This window comes from Dipodomys ordii, unplaced genomic scaffold (genome assembly GCF_000151885.1).
Source record: "Dipodomys ordii isolate 6190 unplaced genomic scaffold, Dord_2.0 Scaffold160, whole genome shotgun sequence".
Classification (NCBI taxonomy): Eukaryota; Metazoa; Chordata; class Mammalia; order Rodentia; family Heteromyidae; genus Dipodomys; species Dipodomys ordii.
In genome coordinates, this window is record NW_012267376.1 from 222525 (window position 1) to 233811 (window position 11287).

Here is an 11287-nt window from a genome sequence, read left to right on the forward strand (position 1 = left end):
TTTCCTTCCTGCCTTTCTTTCTTTCTTTCTTTCTTTCTTTCTTTCTTTCTTTCTTTCTTTCTTTCTTTCTTTCTTGTCAGTCATGGGGCCTGAACTCTGGGCCTAGGCTCTGTCCTTCAGCTCTTCAGCTCAAGGCTAGCACTCTACCACTTCCAGCTTGTTCTGTTTCTGTGGTGCTGAGGAATCGAACCCAGGGCCTCATGCATGTGAGGCAAGCATTCTACCACTCAGCCACCATCCCAGCCCCAAATTTCTATTTTTTTGAGGGGGGGGTCCAGTCGTGGGCCTGAACTCTGGGCCTGGGCGCTGTCCCTCAGCTCTTCAGCTTAAGGCTAGCGCTCTACTACTTGAGCCACAGCGCCACTTCTGGCTTTTTTTCCCCTGCTTATGTGGTGCTGAGGAATCGAACCCAGGGCCTCATGCATGCAAGGCAAATGCTCTATCACTGAGCCACCTTCCCAGCCCCCCAAATTTCTATTTTTTAAGTCATCCAGTCTGCGGCCTTCTGTGATGGTAGCTGGAGGAAGCTAAGAAACTGTTTTTAAGGACAATATCAATGACAGTATGTAAAATATATCAGTAATAAGCTGGATGTATTGGGTTAAATAAAGTAATCATAAACACTAATTTCATTGACTTTTAGCCTTAATAATATGACAAATAGAAATCTTAAAATTGTGTTGTGGCTCATATTTTATTTCTCTTAGCAGCAGGGCTGTAGAGTGCGTATTTCCATTAGATGCTGACATCTTCCAGTGAGGTGACGACAGCTCCATGCTGCATTGGCTATCGCCATGCACATAGGAGTGAGATAGGATGCTGTCCCTTTATCACTACAAACCAGCAGAGCAGTTCTCTGTCCTTTCCATTCAGTGGCAAGGCTTATTCTTCTGCTCAGGGTCTGGGAGACTCCTCATATCCTGAGGGTTCCTCCAGTCTCAGAGCCATCACCAAGCACACAGGCCACTGAGCAAAACTCTCTCCTGCTGAGCCTTCGCTGGGCAAGTTGCCCAGAAATAAGATCAGACAGGAGGCAAAGGGCCTATGTTCTATTGTAACTGAAATCCTTCTAAGAGCTGCTCGGCCAGAAGCCTCTTTCTCGCCTCCACATGGTCCTTTGTCCCCTCCTCCTGCTGTTCACTGAGCCCTCTTATCCCCTGCCTTCTTCTGGGCCCCAGGGCTCACCTTTCCTGGGCTATGCTGGCAAGTCTAGCATGAAAGGTGTAGACAGCAATCTAAGTGTGATCCAGCTTCCTCCCTTTCTCTCTTCTATACTGCCCAGAAGGGGCCACAGTGCTGTGTGGTTGTTTATGATAGTATTTCAGTATAAGAATGTTATGAAAAATGTGTTTGTGCATGTGTACAGTATCAGCCCCCTCATTCTAAGGGGATACATTCCAGGACTACCATGGATAACTGAAACCTCAGATAGCAATGAATCTATGTATATTGTTTTCCTATGATAACATATAATTCATAAATTAGGCATAGCAAGAGATTAACAACCATTCATGCATGGTTATAAATGCCTATAGTCCCATTTTTGGGAGGTTGAGGCAAAAAGATCAAAGCCAGCCTAGACTATAACAGTAAATTCAAGGCCAACTGGAGGTATACATGTAATGAGAGACACTTCCACACACAAACAAAAACTAAAAGATCAATGACAAAAACTGAACAGAACAATAACTATAATAAAGCCATATGATTGTGATTCCTGTCTGAATATCTTTTTTTTTTTGGCCAGTCTTGGAGCTTGAACTCAGGGCCCAGGCTCTGTCCCCTGAGCCTCTTTGTGCTCAAAGCTAGCCTTCTACCACTTGAGTCATAGCACCACTTCTGGCCTTTTCTGATTTTGTGGTACTGAAGAATCAAACCCAGGGCTTCAGGCATGCTAGGCAAGCACTTACCACTAAGCCATATTCCCAGCCCTTGATATGGTGGAGGAAGTAAGGTTGGAATATAAAATTTGACTTGGATTGTATAAAATGGATAATGAATGATTTTAAGATATAAATGTAACTGTGCTTTCTGTGGATAAGACTTCCTTAGTAACTAACTAGCTATTTTAGCTAGTAACTATAACTCTGTAACTCTGCTTCTGCTGTTTTCTGAACACTGGGAGCCCTAACCCAGCTGAATCATCACCAACCTTTGTTCTATTCCCCTGCCTTGTGCCAGCAAAACCTTGGTGGGAAATTTAAACTTAAGGTGCAAATTTCTTGTAACAATCATTGGCTAAAACCAACACCCAATCTTTCCCTTTCCACGCCATTGCCAAAAATGCTTAAAAGCCAATGTGGACTGGTACTCCCGGCTATTTCCTGGGATTCCCAACTCCAGGTGTGTTCCTGGCACGTCAGCACTTTTTGCTCTATAAAATCTTTTACATTTTCACTGCAGACTGAGTGGTCTCACTGCAAGTCCACACTATACCCCCAAATATCTTACTATACTGAACACAATGCCTACAAATGAGATGAAGTGAGGTAGGTTAGGGTTACTAGAAGATAGAATGAAAATGCTGATAACATTGATAACAATTGATAACAATCTGATAACTGAGACATTACCTAAATTCCTGATGGGCTGGTAGTAAATATAGCACAAATATACTGAACAAAGAAGTCATTTACATTTGGGCAAGACTGAAGAATGGAAAGATATTTCATCTACTCAGAGAAGTGCTGAGTTTTTTTTTTAAAAAAACAACTTACTATTAATTTTAACACCTTCAGATTTCAGTTGGCCATGGGTAATGGAGACTGGTTCTTAAACCAGTAAGCCAATGGGATTGCAGTGAGAGGCAGGGAAGTGCTCCTGGTTGTGGTGACAGTGCAGTATAAAAGGCAAAGTCATGGCTCCTACAGATCACTCAACTCTAGGGAGTTGTGAATGTGTTGCCTTACATGGCACAGACTTGGCAGATGTGATTTAGTTAGGAGCTTATGAGTAGGAGAGGACCATGTGTCATCAAAGGATGCTCACAAAATGGAAGAAGGAGGAGGGAGAGCCAGGAAAGAGTTGTTGATGGAAGCAGAGGTGATGGAGGCAGTTGTTACTTTTGAAGATGGGAAACAGGGCTATAAGCCAGAGAATCTGGCGTCTTTAGATGTTCCCCAACTTCTCCTAGGAGAAACTAGCCTTTCTGACACTCCAGAATTAGAGTATAATAAATATGTTGTTTTATACATCAAAATTTGGGACAATTTGTTATTATGGCAATAACAAATACACAGTTATGGACATACATGTCTTCATTGTGTACTTACCATATGCATCAAAGTATCTCTATCATTAAATGTTGTTCTGGATTATTGTGCTTCCCAGATGAGCAACAGGTAATTTGTGGTGTTGTGGGGTGGGGCAGGGCCAGGAGGACCTTTGTCTCCTGAGGGCCTTGGAGCTGCCAGATTTGCTACCTGGTGTAGACCTCTGCACTGTCCCAAGGCAGTGACAGTGAATCTGTGCATTATGGGAGATGTGGAATCAGGTTTTAAAACCCAGAGGTCAGAGGCTGGGCACTGGTAGAACACAAGCCTGAGCAAAAGAGCTAAGTGAGAGCAAAATAGCTATGTGAGAACTCAAGGCCCTGAGTTCAAGCCCCATTACTGGCGCGCACACACACACACACACACACACACACACACACACACACACACACACACACACGGTTTAAAGCAAAACAGCAAAAGGATGAACATTTAAAAAAAAACAACTTACTTCCAGTGAGCAAGGCCCAGGCCTTGCACAGGTGTTGGGAAGGGGCTGGTGACAGGTGTTGGGGAGGGGCTGGTAGCCTACCAGCATCTGAGAAAGATCAACTTATTCCCAACAAGCTAATCACATCTGGGATGCCTTTTCAAGTTTGCTAGACGTGGGTACTGTGTAATCTCACAGCAGAAATCAGAGAAAAATGGAAGCAAAGCAAAAGAGAGACAATGAGAGGCTGGACACCCGGAATGCTGCCTCCTCAATTTCCTTCCTGAAAAGTGCTCACCTAACACTGTGCCAGCCTGACAATATGGGCCCTTTATCTCCCACCCACTAGGTGTCTTTAGTCCAAGTTCAGGCCACCCAGAAGTTGTGGTACATCAGGGGATGGAGTACAATGCTATAGTCAGTAGGAAAGGGCTGTGAGGGATAAAAGTAGGACAGGACCTGTCCCCAAGGAGCTGATGGCTACATGGAGAAGCCACTGGACATGGTAATGGGGCCATGTGCTACTGCAGATAATAAAGGAATGATTGCGGATGAGATCAGAAGGTCAGTCTAAGCAAGATGGCTGCTTACAGCAAGAAAAGTAGAAAGAGCAAAACCAGCCCTCTCTAATATAACAAAAAAAGGGAAATGGGACATTTCCTCCTGTGAGCCCACACAGATACAGCCATTGCTGAAGCCCGGGAAACAACTTTGAAAGTATGAAGAAGGCTTAGTGGGGAAGGGGGCACTTCCCAGGGGAGCACAAGGCTGGAACTTAAGGGCCTGGGCAGCTAAAGGGGAAAATTGGGTATTTAAAATAATCCCAAAGCCAAGCCAGTTTTCCCCAAGATAAGGCCAGGGAGGTGAGCACTACTTGTCCCCAAACTTTCATCTAACCCTGAACCCTGCTGCCTGGCTCTGGGATAAGTGATATTCATTCTGCTTTCATTTACATTCAATATTTGTTCATTATAAATGTTGCATTAATTTTGACCCTTTAAAGATGGAATGTTAGAATAGTGTTATCTTATAGTCATTATAGTCTTATAGTCACCTTATCTTGGTGAATGACATTTTTGGTGCTCCCTTAAAGTTTGTACCCAAACCCTCTGGGGGCCTGGGCAAGACAAGCAACCCCTCCCAGTGGGAGCAGAATCAGGAGAGTTAGCTTAGACCCAAGTTCTGGGAACAGACACCAGCCTATGGAGATGGCTCACTTCCTAAGTGGCTGTGAAGGCAGGACTCAGGGACAGCTCTATCTCAGCCTGAATTGGAGTTATTCATTGTAGACACATGTACACAGGCATGTGCACACCATGGTTTCTCTCTTGCCATGGGGGAAAGCACCAGATCTTCATTCTATACACCCACTTATCATTGTCTCTAGCAACCTCTCTGCTTTGCCAATCCAAGACACCACCACCCTTCCCCCAGGGGGCCTGAAATGGCTTCCATGGGCAGGATCTCTTATCTAGACTATAGCACCAGTGTGGCAGGCAATTGTGAGACTTAGGGTTCCAGCACAATTACTGCTTGCACTGTGTGGGCCTTTTGACATGGAGTGGTTGTTTTTCTCCTAACATCATTAGCTCTGCTAGAAGCTCACCGGTGGGATGTTTATGCTGACCTAGTAATTTCACACAGAGAAAGAGAGAAGTCAGAGAAAAACATGCCCGAAGTGATTGAATCCTGCCCACTGACTCAGTCTTTCCACCATTTTTCTTGATTCCCAGCATGGGAGAGGTGTACACATTCTCTCCCACTGCTTCACAACAAATGTCCTAGCACCCATCTCTGTCCTCGCTCACTGCTAGAGTTGGCTTGGAGGATCTCTAGAACTTTCTGTTGGGAATATGGACTTTCCTCTATTCCTTAGCAGGACTCCCTGGGAAGTGCTTCCTGCAAGCAGGAAGCCCAAACACTTCTGGCCTTTTGTGAAGTCTGTCAAGTGCTGCTTCAGAATCAGGCAGTGAGTTCTTTCTACTATGATCCCAGGCTCCTGAGCACCCCCAGCTGGAGCTCTGAGTGCCCCCAGTGCCTCTCTCCCATGGAAGTTGTTCCCCAGACTTCACGGCAGTCTAATAACCAGGTTATAAGGCCTGTATGGGAAGCAGGGACCCCAGCCACATTATTCTTAAAGCGTTTATGCATAAAGTCAGAATCTGAGGTACAAGCCCTTGCAAATGTCTAACAACTGAGTGTTAGGGACACACAAACAGACGTTACCAGAATGCCCCATGAGGCAGAGCTACCTTCTCCTTCTTGGCGGCCTCCATCCTGGCTCTGTGATCCAGCATCTGCGTAGCCGCCAGCCCCGGTGAGCTGGGTCTCAGCGTTACCTACCACGTTTCCTGGCTTCTCCCTGGCAGAGGTCACAGCCAGTGCTAGGCCACTGGGAGAATGTAGTCCACCTCAAGCTGGTTTGGGGTTTGCAATTCAGTCACAGTTTCCTCCTTTTCATTGTTCTTTTCCAGACCTTTCCCCACCTAGGCCTTATCAGATAGGGTATTCTCTAATGAGGGCCATGATCCCAGAATAGCATTCTCAGTGCTGGTTGACTTTCTCTCCAGCTGTGCTGAGCTCGTTGTCCTCTAGACACATTCAGCAGAGAAGGTCTCACTCTTCAGTGGCTTGAGGATGACTTCTGACTATGGGTGACTCTGTCCCTCATGTCCCAGCCAGCTTCCCTGGGTCAGTCACATTCGATGTTTCCTGTTCTGGCCCAGTGTAGAGCAGGGACTCTCCTGCCAGGGCCTCTGTGCTCCTGAGAGGGCCTGTGGTTGCCATAGTGACCATCCTGTCATTAGAGCTACCATGCAGAAAACTAGAACTGATGGCCAAAGGCCTCCATCCCCATCACCCTGGTGACTGTTTCGTCACCTTGTCACCACAGTGACCGCCGACCTGGTAAGAGGTTGCCACCTGTTCCCAGGCCAGTGTCTCAGGATCTCCCCAGGTGCAAAGGCCTCCATGTCTGGGAATCAGAGAAGCAGCAGCCACCTTGCTTACCAGCACTGACATGTGTGTTGGGGCACAAGCTTCTTGCTGCCTTCCCTGCCTAGTCCTGAAACCTGAACCAGAAAAATGGGCCTGGCCCAGCTGAGCTCACCAGTACCACAGCAGAGGCCCATAGGAACTGTGTATTGCCATGCTTGGAATCCTCAGACAAGGACGCACCCCCACACTTCCCCTTGTCAGTCCATGCAGTGGAAGACCTGGTAGAAGGAGCAGAGGCCAGAGTGTGGGAACAACCTCCGGTTCACTCAACAATCTGGAATACAGTGCAAGGTTTCTGGCCTAGGATTCAGAGTTCCTGTGTGGATTCCATACTTAGAGCATTTCTCAGTTAGAGCTGGCTGTTTCTCAACCACTCAATGTCCCCAATGGTTAAAGTATTGGATGGCATTGGTACAGAGCAAGGAGGGCTCAAGAAAAGCCCTAACTCATTGCCTTTCTGAGGCCCAGTGGAGGAAGCGAGGAGGGTGACAGTAAGATCTCTCCAGATGGATGTTCTGTGTCTAAAAATCAAACTCCCATTAATAGTCATGGGGACAGTTTGAGTTTTTCACTATTACTAAGAAGGCTACAACAAAAATATGTGAAAAAAAGCTGTCTTTTCTACCAAAGTGGGTCAAAGGGATTCCTTTCTGTCAATTTTGTGAGACATCCTGTTATAAGGGCATTAAGTTTTAGTTACTTCCTGTTCCTGTCAAGACATCCTCTTACAAGCTCATTAAGTTTTAGTTACATCCTATTTCTGTCAATTAAGTCATGTTCTGGGGGAAAAAAGTTTTTGCCCTCTTTTAAAGAAGCCAGTCTCCAGCAGATTGTGAACCTGAGCTCAGCCAATGTGAGCAAAGGATGGGGGCGTTAGAGACAAGTAAGGGAGAAGCCCAGCTGCTCTGTGTGCTAGCTTGCTAGGATTTTGGTTATGGTGCACTCTTCTGCACCAAAGTAAGTTTTGCCTTACTGAGACTGTTTTTGTGTCTTCAGTCGTGACTCTGGTGTTGCTTGGAGTGTATTTTTATAACAACATCCACCTGTGAACAAACATGTTCATTTTCTCAATGGTTCCTAGATGCTGAATTGCTAGTTCAAATGTTGTAGACATCTGACATTTTGGCAGATAGGACTACATTGCCTTCACAAATGGCTTTATCAATTTCCTTTCTCCCTCCCTCACTCCATTCCTCCTTCTCTTTTTCTCTCTCTGTCTCCCTCACCCTCTCTTTCTCCCTCCCTTCTCTTTCTTTCTTTTTCTCAAGGCTAGCAGTCTAACCTTTTGAGCCACAGCTCCATTTCCAGCTTTTTAGTGGCTAATTGGAGATAAGTCTCAAGGACTTTCCTGTGCAGGCTAGGTTGGAACCACAATCCTCAGATCTCAGCCTCTTGAGCTGAGGATTATAGGTGTGGGCCATAAGCATCTGGCTGCTTGCTTGGCTTTTTTACTCAAAGCTGGTGCTCTACTACTTTAGCCACAGCTTCAGTTCTAGCTTTTTGCTGGCTAAATGGAGATAAGAGTCTTTCAGATTTGTTATCTTGGGCAAGCTTTGAACCCTGAACTTCAGATATCAGCCTCCTGAGTAGCTAAAATTATAGGTATGAGACACCGGCGCCTAGTTTAAGTCTATTTATAATTATTTTGGGGCTATGTTTTGTTAAGGAAAGCATTTTCCAATCCCAAAATGTAAACATTGTTAAAATGTTTTTCACATTTCCTTTTAAAAATTAAAAGAAATTTAATATAATTCTTCACTCTGCCATCTTGGAGCCTGTGGAGGAGTGCTGGGAACGGAGTTCTAAAAGACAAAATTTCTGGAAGGCTGTGGTGCAAGGCTATCAGTGGGGTCCCTGGAACCAAAGGGAAGCACACAGCACTACTTAAAACTGAAGATGTTGGGCTGGGAAGTTGGCTCAGTGGTAGAGTGCTTGCCTCACATGCATGAGGCTCTGGATTCGATTCCTCAGCACCACATAAGCAGAAAAACCCAGAAGTGGCATGGTGGCTCAAGTGGTAGAGCGCTAGCCTTGAGCTGAAGAGCTGAGGGACAGCGCCCAGGCCCAAAGTTCAGTCCCACGACTGACGAAAAAACAAAACAAAACAAAACAAAAAACTGAAGGTGGTTATGTCTTAGGTGATACCAGTTTCTACTTGGGCAAGATATGTGCTTATGTACACTGAGCAAAAAACAATACAGTGATTCCTGGTGGCAAACTGAACAAAACTAGAGTAATCTGGGGAAGGTAACTCATGGAAATAGTGGCATGGTTGTGCCAAATTCTAAAGCAACCTTACTGCTAAGGCTATTGGACACAGAATCTATGTGATGCTGTACCCCTCCAAAATTTAAGCTTATGAAAAACATTTGTGCTCTTGGGAACAACAACAACAAATGCTCAACCTTTAAGTCTTTCTGGGACTGTTTGTGTTTGGTGTGCCCATTCCCTAGCTATTCTGAGGGTGTACCTCAAGTTCTCACCATTCTTCAAGATTCACTGGTCTGCTCTCACAGACTTGCGGATGGGAAGATTTGCATATGGTGTGAGACAGGACCCTACAGGACAAAGTATTGATTGGCTGAGGCCTGGATCAGTGGCCAACCATCTGTTAATAGCAGTGGGAATGTCCTTCAGTTGGCTCTGGTCTAAGCCATCACATGGTGGCAGAGCAGCTTGGCCCAGTGGCATCTATGCCCTGAAGTGTAGTTTCCTTGTAGAATTATTTTCCTCCTTGATTATTACCATTGTTTGTTAGGTTGTGTTTGGTGTACCCACCATTCTGAGGGCACAGCTCATTTACTTGCCCTTCCTTCATATCTTTCTTTCTGTTCTCAGGTAGTGCCTGGACTCACTTGAGGATGTGAGAGGTACACAAGGACACTGTACACAGGCTGTCCTGCCTGCTCCCTTTTTATCTTCTCTGCAGACTTTCTTCCATTTTCTGTTAGGGAAACCTCACAGCCATCAATTATTGACAGGACAAGCCAGCTGCCTAAATTATCATGTATCGCAATTCTAAGTTCCTGACCTTTGTCCAGCTCAGCTACCTTTCCAGCTGGAGAGGATGTCTTTGGGACAACCATATCTTCTGCCATACTAATTCCCAGAGCCTTTACCTGGTTCACCTGCTTCTGTCTTCCTCTGATCCTCCTTTTCTCTGACATAGCTGGCAATAGACCTCAAATGTTTGGCAGGCCAGCCATGTCTGCCTTCCCTGTGACCCAAAGAGCCCAGCAGGAGCTGGGATACCTCAGTGAGGGAACAGGGGAATGAGCAGTATTTCTGGGGATTGGGTTTGCTGAGGACTCAGGGTGATGGCATCAAATTTGTGCACTGGGAAGGGGGGGGTAGCTCTGTAGTAGACTACTTGTTTTTCCCTTATTAGCATGCCTGGGTTTCATTTCCCAGTACTACATGGTTTGCCTCTTTGAACGCTCCCTTATCATATGAGCTGCAGAGGCTATTTTTGGAGTGAAAAGGCTCAGCTACCTGGTCTTGGCTGACTGTCAAAGGGCTGAGAGAACAGGGTCCCACTTGAACTAGGCTTCCTGGGAGTTTGCTCCTTGAACAACTTTTATCCAGTGCCCTGGAGGTTCTGTTGTGCAGCTGGAGCAGTCATGTCCTGTAAGCTGGACAAAGCTGTATGTCTCAGCATTGCCCAGAACCTGTGGTCATGGACACTATTACTCCAGTCCTGTCTGCAGAAGGACTCCCCATACACCTAGGGCCCACCAACTCAAGGAGGATCATGGACTCAAGAACTGTGCCACCCCACAACTATGTATGCTGCATTCATCACCTCAGTACTTTGTACTTCACTCATGACTAACAGCTAGTTGCTATTACTTTTCTCTTTTTTTGTGTGTGTGCTTATACTGGAGCTTGAGAACTCAAACTCAGGGCCTGGTACCCTGTCTCAGCTTTTTCCATTTACTGCCTGCATTCTACTACTTGAACCATGCCTCCAGTTCTAGCTTTTTGCTGGTTCACTGGAAATAAGAATCTTAAATCTGGCGCTGGTGGCTCACAATTGTAATCCTAGCTACTCAGAAGGCTGAGATCTGAGGATTGCAGTTCAAAGCCAGCTGGGGCAGGAAAGTCTGTGAGACTCTTATCTCCAATTAACCACCAGAAAAACCAGAAGTAGTGCCATGGCTCAAGTGACAGAGTGCTTGCCTTGAAACTGAAGAGCTGAGAGACAGCACTGAGGCCCAGAGTTCAAGTCCCATGACTGACAGGAAAAAAAAGAATTTTGAAGGTTTATCTGAAGATCTATCTGCCTGGGCTGGCTTTGAATTGAGTAGCTAGGATTATAGGCATGAGCCACTGGCACCTGACTTGATCACTTTTGTTTGTGGTGTTGCAGTACCCAATTCAAGTTGGGTGATAGCTTGGACAATAGAATGGAAGACAAGTCTTGCTTTACAATAAGATGAATGAGCTTGAGAAATCTGCAATCTCATGACACAGTGATACTTCTTTTTTTTTTTTTTTTGGGTCCAGTCATGGGGCCTGAACTCTGGGCCTGGGCACTGTTCCTCAGCTCTTCAGCTCAAGGCTAGCGCTCTACCACTTGAGCCACAGC